The sequence below is a fragment of the Aedes aegypti genome, chromosome 2, assembly GCF_002204515.2.
Source record: "Aedes aegypti strain LVP_AGWG chromosome 2, AaegL5.0 Primary Assembly, whole genome shotgun sequence".
NCBI classification, from domain to species: Eukaryota; Metazoa; Arthropoda; class Insecta; order Diptera; family Culicidae; genus Aedes; species Aedes aegypti.
The window spans coordinates 17,216,238-17,232,669 of NC_035108.1; the positions used below are offsets into that span (position 1 = coordinate 17,216,238).

At 36.8% G+C, this 16,432-nt stretch overlaps 1 protein-coding gene and 1 long non-coding RNA gene across 2 annotated transcripts in view; both read left to right on the plus strand.

The window, feature by feature from the left end:
- Nucleotides 1-16,432, plus strand: part of LOC5571779 (lachesin) — a 57,581-nt gene that overhangs the window by 20,368 nt on the left and 20,781 nt on the right. The gene's annotated exons all lie outside the window — the stretch shown is intronic.
- LOC110675357 lies at nucleotides 5,486-6,547 on the plus strand. Its single transcript, XR_002499399.1, has 2 exons — nucleotides 5,486-5,623; nucleotides 5,794-6,547. It is a non-coding gene; the product is annotated as an uncharacterized LOC110675357 (long non-coding RNA).

The window sequence follows — 16,432 nt, forward strand, 5'->3', positions numbered from 1 at the left end:
TGACTCAACGTCATGATTCTATGACGCAGCGTCACTTTTGACCGCGGAAATATCTTTGGTATAACCGACACTCATGAACAAATTCTCGAAGCATCGTCTGGATCCATTGTAGCCGACATAATCTCGTACTTTTTTTTCGCGATATCGAATTTCGTTGGCAAAGGAGTCTTGTTTTCAATGTTATTTAGAACATCAGAGCATGTTCTAGACTCGACTTGTGTCTACTAAAGTTAGCTTTTTCCGCTAGAGAATGTTTGCTTCCAAGGGTAGGAACATACCAAATACCCGGCGGAACCCTTTCAAACCCCACCAAGTTTAGGTTTTTGGCCGGTTGCTATAGCTTTGAAAAGTAATGTTTATTTTTTCGGTATCCCTGTAAGCAATAACAAATGCGAACATCGCGACTCGGCACCATGTGTTTTGTGCCGGCCGGCGAAATTCTGCGCCTTCCATGGCAGACACTGCGCCTACTTGGATCCCTTGCATAAACGTGGAGGTTAGGGTGTCCCAGAAAAAGTCAATATTTGAGAGTCATAGTGCTCAACACCAGAAAAGAATACATACATATTTATAGCACTTTTATAGAACAAATCAAACCCCTGATAATATTATTTCTATCTTGTTTATGAATATTATTGGGTAATAAACATCTATCCAATAGCATTACACCGTGTCCAGTATATTCTCATACAAATTCGAGATAACATTACTTTGCGCTTGTTTAACTGACATCATTGGTGATAATATTTTTTGAAAGTGGTTATAATACTGATTCACTACAGGAAATGTTTTAGAAATATTTCAATTATAAACCTATTTTATCAACTTAAGAATTTACGAAAAATATTTCCAGCGGCACGCTCATAGGCAGACCCCAATTTCAATCTGCAGTTATCGCACATATATTTATCAAATTTTATCAATATTTATCTATTCAAAACGCAATATGATTAAATTAAAGTTTCTGAAACTTTTTTGTGAATGCTCTGATTTTCACTTTGTTAACCAGACCAATATGAACAAAAATTCATTTTAAGTGCAAAACACGACTTCAATGGACATTTCATCACTTATCCTAGCAATTATTGTTTTTTATTCATAAAACAAGCTATTCTAAGTTAGTATAATACTACCAGACTACAATGAAATACTACAACATTGGATTATCCTACATTCAGTAAAGTTATACCAAAGAAAAGAAAAAGTGTATGAGAATATATTGGACACGGTGTATAACTTCTGAAATATAGGGAGCCGGATCCTATTCATGGCACTTTTGATTCACTTTGGCAGTGGGATTTTTTGAAAGCTATAAAACTCATATTTGGCATCAATATGCGTCGCCATAGTGCCAAAGTGAATCATGGAAGTGCCCAAGTAGCTCTGAACCCTACTATCGTTCATATATTTTAGGTTGATTCTTATTTTTAGAAAAAAAAAGTTTAAAATCATTTATTACGGGTTTCAAAATGTTCTGCAGGAATGAAAACTAAATATTTTCAAAAGCTAATATTCCACGAATTCCCATTTATATACATGTAAAAAAAGAAAATATTAGGAAAATAAAAGGCTTTGGAAACATCTTCTCAAAACTTCAAAATATGACAAGTTTCATGAGAACTGGCCATATTTTATTATTTGAAATAGCGGAACCTCTTAACGATTTTTAGAAAAATTGATTTGTTCTGCAAAAATGCTATAAATAAGCATATCTTTCATTCTAGGGTTGAGCACCATGACTTTTCGAACATTGATTTTTTTCTGGGACACCCTATTGCAGGTAGATCCCGACTGCGGCATAGCTATCGTATCGTATCAATCACGCGTGTGTGTGGGCCACTCTTTCCACCCCACTAACGACGTCATCGTTATTACATTATGCAACTCGCATGCTAGGATCGTTGAAAGACCGCTGTCGTCACAGAGCAGGCTCTATGATATGAGAACGTGATGACAAACCTCTTTCGCCGAATCGTCGGCACGGTAGGCTATATGCTTTGGCGAGCATCAAAGTATGCGCTTTTGGAGGGGGTGGAAGTAGCATAAAGAACGTAACCGACCGAGTACAATAGACTCTAAAAAGGTAATTTATGGGCACACACGAAAACACGTCGGAAAGCCATTCTGCTGAGTGAGCTTCCAGTTTAACGGGTAGGACATTTTTTACGCTCAGATAGATACTTCGTTTTTCGTTGGTGAACAGAAGGTTTTCACGGGGAGACAGTCAAATCGATTGAAGAAGACTCCCGCAGGAGGAAGCCGAACACTAATTTGAAACATGCTACCAACCTACGCATTTATCACGTAACACACCCTCCGGGGGACATTTAGGATAGCGGTCACGGAGCAAACAACCGTTATCTAGTCCTCAATTTTAATATCACTAAAAAAACTCGTGCCAATAGATTGTTAACTCGCACGACCTGGGAGGGTTCGCAACTCCCTATAATGCAATTATAACAACAGAGTTCTGATCCTACGCACCCCGAAATTCATTCGCAGGATATCACAAAACAGCCAGAAAATTGCTGTTCGACACACCAGAACATCTGGTTCGGTTTCGGGACGGAATGTTTTGCCGATACCGATTTCCCGGTTCCGCATGTTTGAATGGATGTGTTGAGGTTACGGTTCTCTAAGTAGATTAACTCGATTGCACAAAGGAGATTCTATCTCCGCTCGGGATGCGATGCGAACGTAACAAGCTTTCGAGTGCTGTCCTGTCTGTCTGCTGATGACACAGAGAATATGCACCTTTGTACAGCTGGCATTTTTCCGACTTGTTCCCGGTATTCGATAAAATGCAATTTACATACAAATATATGGGACACCGGAGTGTCGGACGGACGGGTCGTCGCCGTTGCAGTCAATTAAAGCATTAAGTGGATTATGTCACACAGCTCTTGCGACTTTGTCGTCGGGATAATTTAGTTTGACAAACTTTGTTCGGAATTGGGGTTAAGATTAGAACTAGACACACTGTAAAAAACTTTGTTTATCTGATTGGTTTTAAACTAATATTTTTTTCACTTTAGATAATAATGACATTTCATTGGAAATATTTGAGTCTATCATGCCACGTACGAAATTGAGAACAATTTCTTTTATCATATGGAGCTCTGAGGGATGATGCATCACCGTTCACAACATTAAGGGGCAGAATTCGCCATTGATATAAGAATTTTCAAGAACAGTTTTTTCATCCAAAATCATGAAAGTTTATTTGAAAATGTGTTCGTTGTATTTTATTCTCCAATCGAAAAACAGTGAGCACGTTTTTTCGAATAAATTTCACTCTTTCAAATGTATTCGAATCCTCTGAGCAGAATCTCAATAGAGAAACAAAACAGTAGATTAGAGTACCTTGTACCTTTTAATTCCGCCCGAATTGCTTATCTTTGACAGATACGCGTATTTCGACTAACATTTGCAGCCTTCTCTAGTGTCAGTTACTCCTATCCACAGTAGATACTAGTAACTGACACTGAAGAAGGCTGCAAGTGGTAGTCGAAATACGCGTAACTGTCATTCTGTTAAAGGTCATTCTGGAATTAAAAGGTAAATGGTACTCCAATCTACTTTTTTGAATAAATTTCAGTTTGAAACAGAAAAAATGCTGCTGAAGTTTCAATGATGACGATGCATACGATGACGGATCCTTAAGAGCATTATAAACTTTTGGATGAAACGTACACAGAAAAAAATCCGTTCTCATAACCGTGAACAGCAGACGTGAACTCGTCAACAAGCGAAAATACACCGTGAACTAGATCATATATCTGTGACCAATGATGGTAGTTCACGATGTATTTTTGACAGTTCACGTTTTCCAGAACGCTTTTTTGAGCGTGTAACACTTCAAAACACATCTACACACTTAAATTATTTTACGGATTCCTGTAAAATCTCAACAGCTGAACAGTTCGGTGAAATGAATTAACGGAGTACGGTAAATTTTTACAGTATTCGGTGAAAAATCACCGGAATCCGTAAAAATTCGACGGAATTACGGTTTTTTATTTCACCGAACTGTTCAGCTGTTGAGATTACGGTGAAATTCACCGTAAGAGCTTAGTGTGTACCGTCTTACATAATGAGCAAAGTATAATCAGAAACTCGGCCAAGTTTACGGTTCAAAATAGGGCTCAATCAATTCCAAATTCGAAAAGTACTGAACCGTATACTTTGCTTAGGCTAATAAGAAGCCCGAGTATCGTATCGTATCAAATTCTTTTCAGACATTTCTCAATAAATTTTCGGAGGATTAGATTTAATTAGGGTAGATTAAATCCTACAAATCTATCTATCAATCTATCTAAATATTTGCAGAGGCAATATTGAAAAGCATCTAGGAAATACTGGGATTTCTATCAACATTTTCTTGTCAGCATTAATATTTGCAGTGATGTGATACAAATAATTATAATTCCAAAGTCCACGGTGGTCAGATTATCCACTTATGAGTAATATAATGGATGTAAATATGATTGAGGAAGAAACGGAGACAACCGTAACAACCGTCTCATTCTAGAGAAAGCGGCGTTGCTAAGAAAGTTAATGCACACTCCATTGTTGCTAGTGTTTTTTTTTTTTTTTTCAGGGGGATGGGATACAGGTATTTTTTCATTATGTCCTGTACCGAAAAAAACTAGTAAGGTTCAATTCCCCCCTTTCCTATGATTGCAAAACGTATCAAACCACAAGGATAACGCAAATTGTAGATGGATTGGTACTCCATTATTATGGACTGTGTCAATAACAACCATATTAAACAATTAGCTGTTGAACGTCGAACAACCCGAACGTCGAATTTGAGGAAAAATATCTTGAGGAAAATCTGAAACAATCCCAAGAAAGACGCTTGTAGTATACGCTGGAAGTGCAGGTTTTGTTAAAAGGATTTAAAAACGAATCCTTTGAAGAATTCCTGAACAGACTCATTTGAGATAACTAACAGAACTTGATTTTCGGAAAAGTTGCTCATCAGAATAAGTTCGATTCAAACTTTTTCCCTACCTTATGGTAAACATCATTCTATTCAAGCAACTTAAATGAACTGAAGGTCAGTTAGTTACTTAAAAAGTGAGCTGCTTAAGCTAAAACATGCCCTTTTTTCTGAACTTTCGGTTGCTTGAGTTGAAGGAAAATAAATGAAGAAATGCACCGGTAGGAGAAGATGCATATTGTAGAGATTCGTTTAAATTAGGAATCCTTTATATGATGTCCTTTATGAAGGATCACTAGTGTAAATCATTTAAAAACCTATCCTTAGACTGATTTTTGGTGGTCCGTCTGTAGATATACTCTACCCGTCATAAATACGAACTCACTAAAATCAGTATTGCAACACCCAGTTGAATATTGAGGGTCTGTCCCATTTGGGGAATTAAATTGAAATCGAACTTAAATCTGACAGTTCGAAAATTATTTCCCCTCCGATTTCGATCTGTCAAAAATAAGTCTACTCCAGAGTAGACTTATTTTTGACAGATTGGTGATTATTCTCTCGATCCTAATCGTTGTTTATACAGTTTTGATTCCACTGAGGTAATTTACGCGACAGCCATCGGGAGGATCTTCCGGCTGCCTAAACAGAATAAAACCAGTTCGAAAATCAACACAAGTGAGTAAAACGACAGAAAAATGTTCGGCCAGAACTATTTTGCCATTTTTTCCACTCAGTGACGGCAGGCAAGTGAATAACAGATTGCTGGATGAAATGCAACATTCTTTTTACCAGATAGTATTATAAAGAGGAAGATTTATGCTAAATCAATTTATTTTTTCCCGTAGGCTTAACTTTTGGCTGCAGTTTGTAATCAGCTTGTGTAAACATGAGGACAAGCCGGCTAGAGTGGTTCCCTTGAAGGAGTTTCCGGCCAACGACAAATGACAATACCTTAGGAGATAAGCTGTAAACATAACTCAAAATGGATAGAAACATTGACTGATCTACCCAGCTGGGATTATCGGATGATTTTGAGAAATTAGTGGCGAAAATGATATTGCACAACTTGAGGATGACGACGAGCTTGTACGACCTCGATGCGGTTGAAACTGGTCATGCTTTACCGTACCAACAAAATGCAGGCTGGTAGCAGGTCTCTGAAAAGACTTGGTCTTTATTAAGGCCTCTAAGAAGTACTCTAAAGTCATCAAAATGCTAATTTCTTTTTTCCTCGAGAAATAATCCTCGTGTATAATTCTCCATAGATGCCTTCAGATATTCTTACGTCACTATTCCACAGGTTCTTCAAGTATTTCTTTACGGATTTCTCAATTTAATACTTCAATAACTCTAGTGATTTCTTCAGAGGTTTCTTATAGAAAACCATCAGGAACTCCTCCTTACTACAGAAATTTTCTAATTATAATCTAGGTTTTCTTTCAACTATTGTTCGATAGATTTCCTCACTGTGTACATGAGCTCCAGAAAGGTTTATTCTAGATTATTAATTTACATCACCAAACTATGTTCAGCTACTGAGATTTCATTGGAATCCGTAAAATATTGAGTTAACAAATAAAACCAAAATTATTCTAGTAATTCCTTCTTTATACACAATTTCTTCAGGGATGTCTGATTTAATTTGATTGATTATTTTTAGCAAAAATTATCTTTTCGTTTTATTTAGATTTTAGATCCTTCAAAAGTTTAAAGGTACAGAAGTTTCGTTTAATCCAATTGAATTTATTGTTTTATTTAATCTTAGATTTTTTTCAGAAATTTTTCATTTGAAAAAAATCCCTGACAATTAACTAGAGACATTCCGGAAATAATTACTGGAAAAACTCTCTGGGGTAATTACTGAAGGTATTCTTAAATACATTTTTGGCTAAAATCTTATCGAAGTCTATTCGTTATCGAAAAGATTGTTAGAATTTCTAAGAAATATTTAAAAAGAGTTTTGTACTATTTTTTGTTTGTTTTTTTTTTGAAAACTTTCATTAGTCTGACAAAAACGGGTTTCCAATACAAAGCGTGATAGACAAGTAGTTACGCATTCAATTCAAATGGAAATGACGCATAATAGTGTAACCACTGTACTTGATGTATTAAATATTTGGAAGTTATTAAATTTTGTTATTGAATTCACAACAAAATTCATCTATCCAGTCATAGATTTGAGTATTTAAGGCATCAAATTACTATGTGATGGTGAAAAAACATTTATTAAAGATGCCAAAACGTTTAACTACCGTCGTGCGGGGTGACATTGGGCCATAAGGGTAACTTTGGGCCAAGATTTTTACAGCAAACTAAAACCAGAATAATGAAAACAATGTTGCAAGCTTCAAGAATACGTTATAAATAGCCACTGGATGGTCATGGAATAGTTTTTTGACTTCCGTACTAGTCTATTTAATTTAAATTTATTAAATTTATCAACAGGCTTCGTAGCCCCAATGATATTGTTAAAACTAAGGACAGCAATACAAATTAAAAAAAAACTCAATCACGAACATAATCTTGGTCACAGTCTCAAACATAATCATAAACTTTGTCAGGCAATTAAAAAAAAACATTTAACATATAATCGTTGTCGTTATCCGCTTCTACCAGCAAAAAACTCCGAAAATCTTCGACGAAGCGATTCACGGGTGAGGTGGAAGTCAAATAGTAGGGCAATCCTGTTGAAGACGCGCTGGATACCGATGATCGCCCCATGCATTCCGAAGAACTACGTAATGGCAACATTGTTCCGGAGTGATCGTGACTGTGCGTGTAAATCAATTTTTTCCAGGATGAAGGCACAATCTATCCGTCCTTGTAGCGTGTCTGCAACCGTAAGAGCTCTGCAGACGTCCCTTCTGGTGCGAAGTAGTTCTAGATCAATCAGCTGGCATCGACTCTCGTAGCTTGGCAGTTGGAACGGGTTTCTCCATGGCAGTTTCCGAAGTGCAAACCGAAGAAAGCGGTGTTGTACGGACTCAATCCTTTCGGAGCCGTTGTCGTAAGCGGGGCTCCAGACCGCAGAACAGTATTCCAAAGTGGAACGCACGAGCGAGCAATATAGGGACTTTAAGCAGTAGACGTCTGTGAAGTTCTTTGCAATCCTGAAGATGAATCCCAATGTTCTGGATGCCTTGTCGACAATGTACGAAACATGCGGCTTGAATGTCAGCTTTGAATCCAGAATCACCCCGAGATCCTTTACTTGGTTCACACGATCGATTGTAGTTCCCAGCAGGCAGTAGTCAAATATTATCGGCTGTCTTTTCCTTGTAAACGTTATAATAGTCATGAGATGCATCGAAAAGGGCGGTCAAAGTCACCCCCTAGGCCCAATGTCACCCCGCACGGCGTTACTCATCTAAAAATATTTGACTATTAACGTTAAACACAACGTCTCTTGTAAATAATACGTGCTTTGGGTTAGTTATTTTAAATATTTTGCAAAATACCCTGAGATGAAAGTTTCAGCAATAATATTCTAGAGGAATTAACTGAAGCCTTTGCGATAAAATCCATCCATGAACAACAATACATCAGTATTATTGATAATAACTTATGAAATTACTGCTCATATTGTACACTGAAAACATTCTACAAGCTCGATCAATGTGTTTCACACGTGAATTTTTACTAATTGTAAAACACATCAATCGATGGTGTAAGCCCAGTCGCTATCGACAATCCGAATTCAAGTGTAAAACACGTTAATTTACAAATTTTCGATAAGTTTGCTGTAGATTTTGTTAGCGATTTCTTGGTGCTCTGATACCAGGCACCCATTATGGGCGCACGGTTTCCCAAAAAATGACATGTTAATAAACATGTCACGCGAGAGTAGCAAATGTTAGTCCTTGTCATGTTAGGAAAACTAGTTCTACTAGTGATTGGTATCGCAATCGTAAAACACGTTGAAATTGTATGTAAAAGCCTTTGCTATCGAACCTAAGTCAAACCTTAACAGAATTACAAGTTTTACACGTTATTTCACCCTGTCATTTGACACGACAGATCCACGTTGAAAAGAATATAGATCGAACGTGTGGATTATTTTCAGTGTAATAATTTGTTATTAATAATGTTTCATGCTTTAACTTCTACCTGTAAGCTAAACACCGACAATCCGACAACGTTAGTGAATTGGACCAAGGAAAAATTAAATTTGACAGTTCATTGATAAATTGGAGGGGAAATAATTTTCGAACTGTCAAATTTAAGTTCGATTTCAATTTAATTCCCCAAATGAGACAGACCCTGAATCACCCCCCAACAAGTTTAGCATCACCTCAAAATAGGTAAATTTACATTGCTATATCTCGAGATCCTTATGATTTGCAAAGAACCGATTCTCAGCAAAGTTGTTCAGTGGATCAAGGACAACCGGAAGGCGAATAGTGTGATTCGCAATTTTGCCGCTAGGTGGCGCTAGTGAGCTTGTAAAATTGAACATGTTAAGCATGTTCTATCTTGTGATCCACTTGAGATAGAATGTTCGAGTCTTCTGCAAAGTTGTTCAGCAGATCAAGGACAGACTTTTTAATCAAAAAAACCCGGTCGGTGCCACTAGTGAGCAAATAAAATTAAGGATTTCAAGCGAATTATATCTAATCCAAGGTAAATAGAAAATTGGAGTCTTTAATATCCAAAGATTTAAACCCAAATCACTGGGAAATGAATTAAATCAGGACTGGATCACTGGAATATGAAATTAATCGGATTTGAAACTCTTGAATATGATGTCATGCCTAAATCACTTAAATATTAGGTGAATCTGGCATGATTGGTTAAACATTAAGTAGACCAATCCAGAATCTCTTGAAAATGAAGAGAATTAGCCTTAAAATATTTGAACATGAAGTGAGTCAGATCTGAATTATTAGAAAATGAAGTGAATCAGTCCTAAACTGCTTGGAAGGCATGAATCACAAGATTATGCAGTTAAAAAAAATACTTGAATATTATGTAATAAGGTTCTGAATCACGTGAATATGAAGTAATTCAGACTTATAAAGTAAATCAAAATTGATGCACTAGAATACGCATTAAATCCGACATGAATCACTTGGATATGGAGCGAATTTAACATGAATCACTTGACTATGAAGTGAATCAGTCCTGAATTACTTGAATATGAAGTGAATCAGACTTGAATCACTTGTATATGAAGTAAATCTGACCTGAAAATATGAAGTATGACACACCTGACACATTTGAATATACTGAATCAGTCTCAATTATGAAGAGATTTCAATCTAAACCATTTGAAAATTAAGAGAATCAGGTCTGAATTACTTGAACAATTATTAAAACATAACTTAATTACTTGAAAATGGAGTAAATCAAACCTAAATCCTTCTGTTCTGTTTCATGACTCGATATTTTCATCAGTCGATGATCCCTTCAATATCGACTAATGGAGGTTTCACTGTAGTACCACCTAACGGCAAAATTTCAAACAAAATAGTCTATCTTCCAGATGCCCTTGACTTTCTGAAGAACTTTGTAAAATATTCAAGCTTTTTATCTTATGTGGATCACACGATAGAACTTGCTTAAAATGCTTAATTTTACATGCTCTCTAGCGCCACCTAGTAGCAAAATTGCGAATCACACTGCCTTCCGATTGTCCTTGACTTTTTGCACAACTTTGCTGAAGACTCGAACTTTCTATCCCACGTAGATCACAAGATTCCTATCTTAAAAAGTTCAATTTTACATGCAGCGCCACCTAGCGGCTTAATTTTCATTGATAAATTTCATCAAGAGTTCCATCGGAATCTCCTTCTGTCCAACATGTAATCTTTTCTGAAATACCGGCAAATATCGCAAGTAATTAATTTATGAAATATTCCAGAAATACTTTCAATAATTCTACCAACGAATGAATGAAAGTCTCTGAATTTTATCTTTTATCTGGAGAGGCACCAGAGTTTTCAAAAAAGTAATCCTAGATGAAAACAAATGAAAAACCGATTTTATTACTATACCATTTAATTTCATTAGAGTTTATATTCTTTGAAAGTTACGCGTATTTCGAATTCAACTGTAAGGCTGTCTTCAGTGTCGTGTACTAGAGTGGATTTTTCTCAGTCAATCACTAAAGCTTAGAATCCTCTAAAAAAATCTTGAAAAAAAAATAAATGAAAATCAAATTTAGTACTAGACTATGTAATTCCAACTCTAATGGAAATAAATGGTATAGTACTAGGTATATATAGGATTGCTTTCATTTATCTATGGGTTCCACTAAACAATTCGAAGATTTATTATCATCGTGAATAAATTAATCGATAAATACTTACAGCAAATTCTTCACGAACTTCTCCAGTAATTTCTTGGAAAATTCAACTAGAAATACCAGTAGGGATTTTAATTTGGTGTTCCATTTGTTTTAATCAGTGTAGGTACGAAAATCCAAATGGAACGGAAGTTTTTATAGACAGAATAGTCGAAAGACTAAACGGCTGAAGGTGAAGATGTATCGAAGCCAAACCTCGAATTTTGAAGAGCACAAATCTAGAGAAACAGACAATCGTTTATGCTGAAAATTTAACTCACTGATCACTCGCTGGTGACTAGTGAGTTAAGTTTTCAACATAAACGGTTGTCTGCTTCACAAGATTTGTGCTCTTGAAAATTTGAGGTTTGGCTTCGATGCATCTTCACTCGAAAGGAAAACCTTTTATCAGGGATTCCAGAAGTTACACACTTAGCTACCGGAAAATTATATCGGGTTATGGAGAGTTGACTGTATATCATAGCCGTAGTACACTAATCAGCAAGATAATGCTGACGGTCTTTGATTCGAATCCCGTCGGATTAGAGTGTCCATTTCCAGACCATTTTGCTTGTCCCAAGCAAGAATCGAAGCTTGTCCCGGGAAATCCAGTGTTTTTGTTGAAATGGAAATAAAAATTCAACAATATAATGTTTTTACATTGAATTATAAAGAGAATGTGACTTTCAAAGATAAAATTTGAACTATAAGATTACAATCTGTATATGTTTTTTTTTTCATTCTGATGAAGTAATTGCACCAAAATCAAAGCTTACATTGACTAATTATGAGTTTGCTACGGTTTTTTTTTTCATATATGTCGTAGCACGCAAAATGTGGCTAAAGGGGTTTCCGTCTCCTGTTCCATTTCCAGGCTCAAAATACAGACGGCTTAAGCGCCACCACTGAAGAGGACCGTCTGTCGAGTTATGTCGAGTTATGCCCGGCAAGAAACCCAATATCCGGGCGGGTTTGTTTTGTAAGAGTGCAAATAGCAATTTAGGAAACAATCAAGATTTCTCAGATATAGAGGTCGCCTTGGCGATTTGGCGAGCGTGGGGCAGAACCGAGGATGGAGAGATGCGGCCACGAACCGAGTATTGTGGCGTGAAATTGTTGATTCAGTGTTATCTGTGTAGATGTTAACTAAATAAATAATAATAGAGGTCGCCTTAGGTGATTCTCAAAAAATAGTTGATGCTGACCGTCGTTCTACCGACACACAAAGACGCCACTCACGAGTATCATGAGTGATTTTACATCTTCGTGGACGAAAGTACGTAAAATTACCGAAGTATTCGACCTTTTCAAACTACGATTCTTATCAACTACGAATAAGAATCGATTAAAGCGCTATTTCTTTCGCTTCCATTCCATCTGAATGACCTATATAGTTCCGTCTATTTTTTGACTCCGATCTATTTTTAACGATCGTAAACTCTCGGACTTGAACTTTGAACCTTAGGCTTATTCGTGTTTCGTAGTGTAGTATGTAAGGCGACAGGGACATTTAATTGATATTTGTGCTCATAACAACGTTTTATAAAAAAAAAGTGATTTATTATATGATTAGGTAATTGCTAACAATCTTAATTCTATTAGTTACTCTAGAATGGTTGACTGTATTTAAAACGATATACTGTGTGATCAAAGATTCCGATTGAACAACATAATATATGTTGTTGACTATATGTTCAGAAAGGCCTCACATACTGCAAAGTGAGCTAGTTCTTTTATACGACTGCATCGTAGATTATATTTTGTGAAAACGACCAAAACAGATATACTTCCGACAACTGCACACCGTAAAGGCAATGGCTCTGACAGATTCCCACATACAGTCGGAATTTGTCACGGCTCTTGCATTTCGTTTCGATTGCAGCTGAGTGCATCGACCGAAAAACTAAAACTCTCAAAAAAAAAAACAGAAACGAACAGCGGTTGCGTTGCACTTTTTTTTCGTATCGTTTCGTTCCGTACCAATATTATTCTAAGCGCTTTCAATTTATTTAGGCAAATTGAATAGGCCCCGAAACTATCCCGCATGTGCAAACGAGATACGGCATAGGGTAGAAGTATCGGTTTTGGCCTGCCTTACTCCCTTACTCGGTATTTCGTACCTCAATATTGAGTTAGAGAACCAGTTGGTTTTCATTGCTACCTCGATGGTCCCTTGGATCGCATTTGCACTAGTTTTGTATTCAATAGCTCGATACCTCGCTAACTCGATGGTCGATCATCAAATGAAAGCTTTCAATCCATATTATGTATGAAACAAATATCGAAACAGAGTGTAACCCTTATTTTCTAATTAAAAAAAGCGTTGGTCAATATATAGGCCAACAGCACCAGTTTCAGCCACATCCTTAGCCTCGGTTTTTAAATTGGCCTATCGTATTGATTTCTAATGAGAGTAACCAATTTTGGAATGCCCTGGATGAATTAGGTGTATTACTTTTATATTTTATTTTTCGAATAGATTCGGACAAGTTAATGAATGTTGCTACTAACATGTGTTTGTGTTCTACTAACCACGAAATGTTTCATGCTAATTTGCAGTGTTGAACGGCGTATAACATTCCTAACATTTTTCATGAGATTATGTTTTTATTCAATAACACGAAACAACATGCTCTATGCAGCTATTTTGATAAATTTTCTTGCTCAAAAAACAGTTCATTCATAATAAAACTCTAATTGAAAAAAAAAGCGTTGAAATTTCAACCTTGACACTGACAACCTTTTATTAATTTAGATGTTCACTTCGCTGACAAAAATCAACTTAGGTAGGGCTTAAGGACTCTTGTGACCATAATTGGCGCTATGGCCAAAATCGGTGCTTTTACCCTACGACGAATTGTGTGCACGGAAAACATCACACGCCGATAGCTCTTTTATCCACCTATTATTTTTTTCGATCCCCGATGGCATTTGTCCGTTATCATTCTAGTGGAAACTTTCCCTTCGGTGCGTATGCACATATTCGATTCATCGAATCGCGCGTTGATCTAATTCTACCGAAGTTTTGTGCAAACGGTACGAGGAATTATGACATTGAGCGGAGCACAATGGTTTGTTAATTGGAGGAATAACCTCAATTTCACCTTTCTCCTCGATCCCAAAAACACTGCGGCTTGTCATCCTAGTAACCTTTCGGAAAGCATTTTTAAAACGCGATCCAAGGAGGGGTGCGTGCGATGTGTGTGCAGTTGGCCATGATTAGAAAACCACAAACTTCACGCGCCCTCTTTGATTCCAGCTCGAAGCAAATTCTAAGTTACTTCAATCCATTTTGGACGTTTTATCGCTTCTTTCGCTTTTAATAACAGAGACAAATTTACAACTTTCCGCTCGCATTTATCGTTTTTCCTTCGTATTATATTGTTTTATGATATTTATTTGTGCCTGCATTCTAGGGAGCTGTCTATCAAATAAACAAATTAACATATCCCTTCTTGAACATTGTACCATGAAGAACGCGGGTAGAATTGTAGTCGTTTTTAAAACCGAGTTAACAAAAACGGTCAGAGCAGAACTTTTTGCCCATATTACCATGCAGTGGATGGCGTCGACAGGGCTAGACACCATGCAGGGGTGGGCTAAACAACAGTTTATGACGTCGCACTGTTGTTGGGGTGATGACTGACTACTGACTAAACCTCAATTTTGAACTCCACACATGAACTTGCTCGCGACGCCCACGACTGGTTCCGTGTTATGCTAAACAGAACCAAAACGGTGGCGGAGTTGGTTTTCCCGTTCTGTGTGTCACGCAAATAAGAAATTACACAGTTTTCTTGCCAGTTTTTTTTTTCGGAAAGGGGGTTCTGTTGTTAATCACTTTCGAAAAGTTAACTAGTTTTGCCGCAGGGTTAGACAGACGTGCTTGGAACAATTTAGATGTAGGCCATAATTAGTGCTGAAGGCACGACAAACCCACTACCAACACTATAGGGATTAGGAAGGGGATTTGGTTAATTTAAATCAGTAAAGCTGAAGCAACGTAATCAAAATAATGTGGCGTGGTCAGCGTAAAATTGCTATGTTATTATGGAACTAAGCTCCTCGGAGTTATACGACACGAAAGGAAAAAGTGCTAATGGGCATAATCAGATGAGTGTTGATGAAATTTATGGTCAGTTTACATATAAACTGGGTGATAGATGACAAACTTGCACAATTCATTACACAGTTAAAATATTTGTTTGGGGAAGAATTTTAATGTAATTTGAACCGTGCTTTTTAGAGCACGAGTTGAACAAGCGGTAAACACGCGCCTCGCTTGCTCAAACTCGTGCTATAAAAAGCAAAAACAATATGAGGGTCGTGGATTCTAATCCCACTGGTCGAATATCTTTTCGGGTTGGACATTATCCCGAATTCCTAGGGCATAGAGTATCTTCGTGTTCGCCACACGATACACGAATACATCAAACCCGCAAAACACCGTGGATAAACTCGTCAGTTTGATGAGTTTCCTCGCATAAAACACTTCTTTTCTGAATTAATTTATACATTTTGTTTCGTCTCGCACACTCGCACAAAGTAAGTCGCATCAATCCGTAGCAGCTGTCAAATCAACATTTGTTATCATAAGTTAAGTCGCATAAGATACCAGGTTGGTTCGGTAGAATATTTATACACTCGCATTGTATGTTATTATTCATCACATAATATATGCACACATATCGCCTCCACTTTTGTACGTAGAAGGCCTTTTCGCGACATCTTATAAGTGAAATTTTGCACATATAAAGCCTCCAGGTGATTTCGTTATACGTACATTTTGGTTGTCTGGGTCTGTCAAATTTGGAACGTAACGCCAGTAAAAAGGAGAAGTATTTCACTATTTATCACCGTAAGGAAAACTATTTTGTTCAAAACAATCAATAGACATTTGAATACTGTCAAAATGTTACACAAAGCTTCTTAATCCATCTAATCAGCAAAAATATAAGAAGTGGTCAGACATTTTAGTTTTGTTATGAATATTGAGATGATGATCACTGTAATAGTAGTTTACGCAACAAGTTGCAGAATAATGATTTCTACACCATGAATCGTACATTTGTCCAGTTAACGAGTTGGATAATTACGACAAGTGCTGTAATGTGCTTTCACCTTAATTTTCCAATTTCTAAAAAAATGTTGTGTAATGCTTCATAACGCATCTCATTTGCGTAGTGAAAAAACGTTGCGTA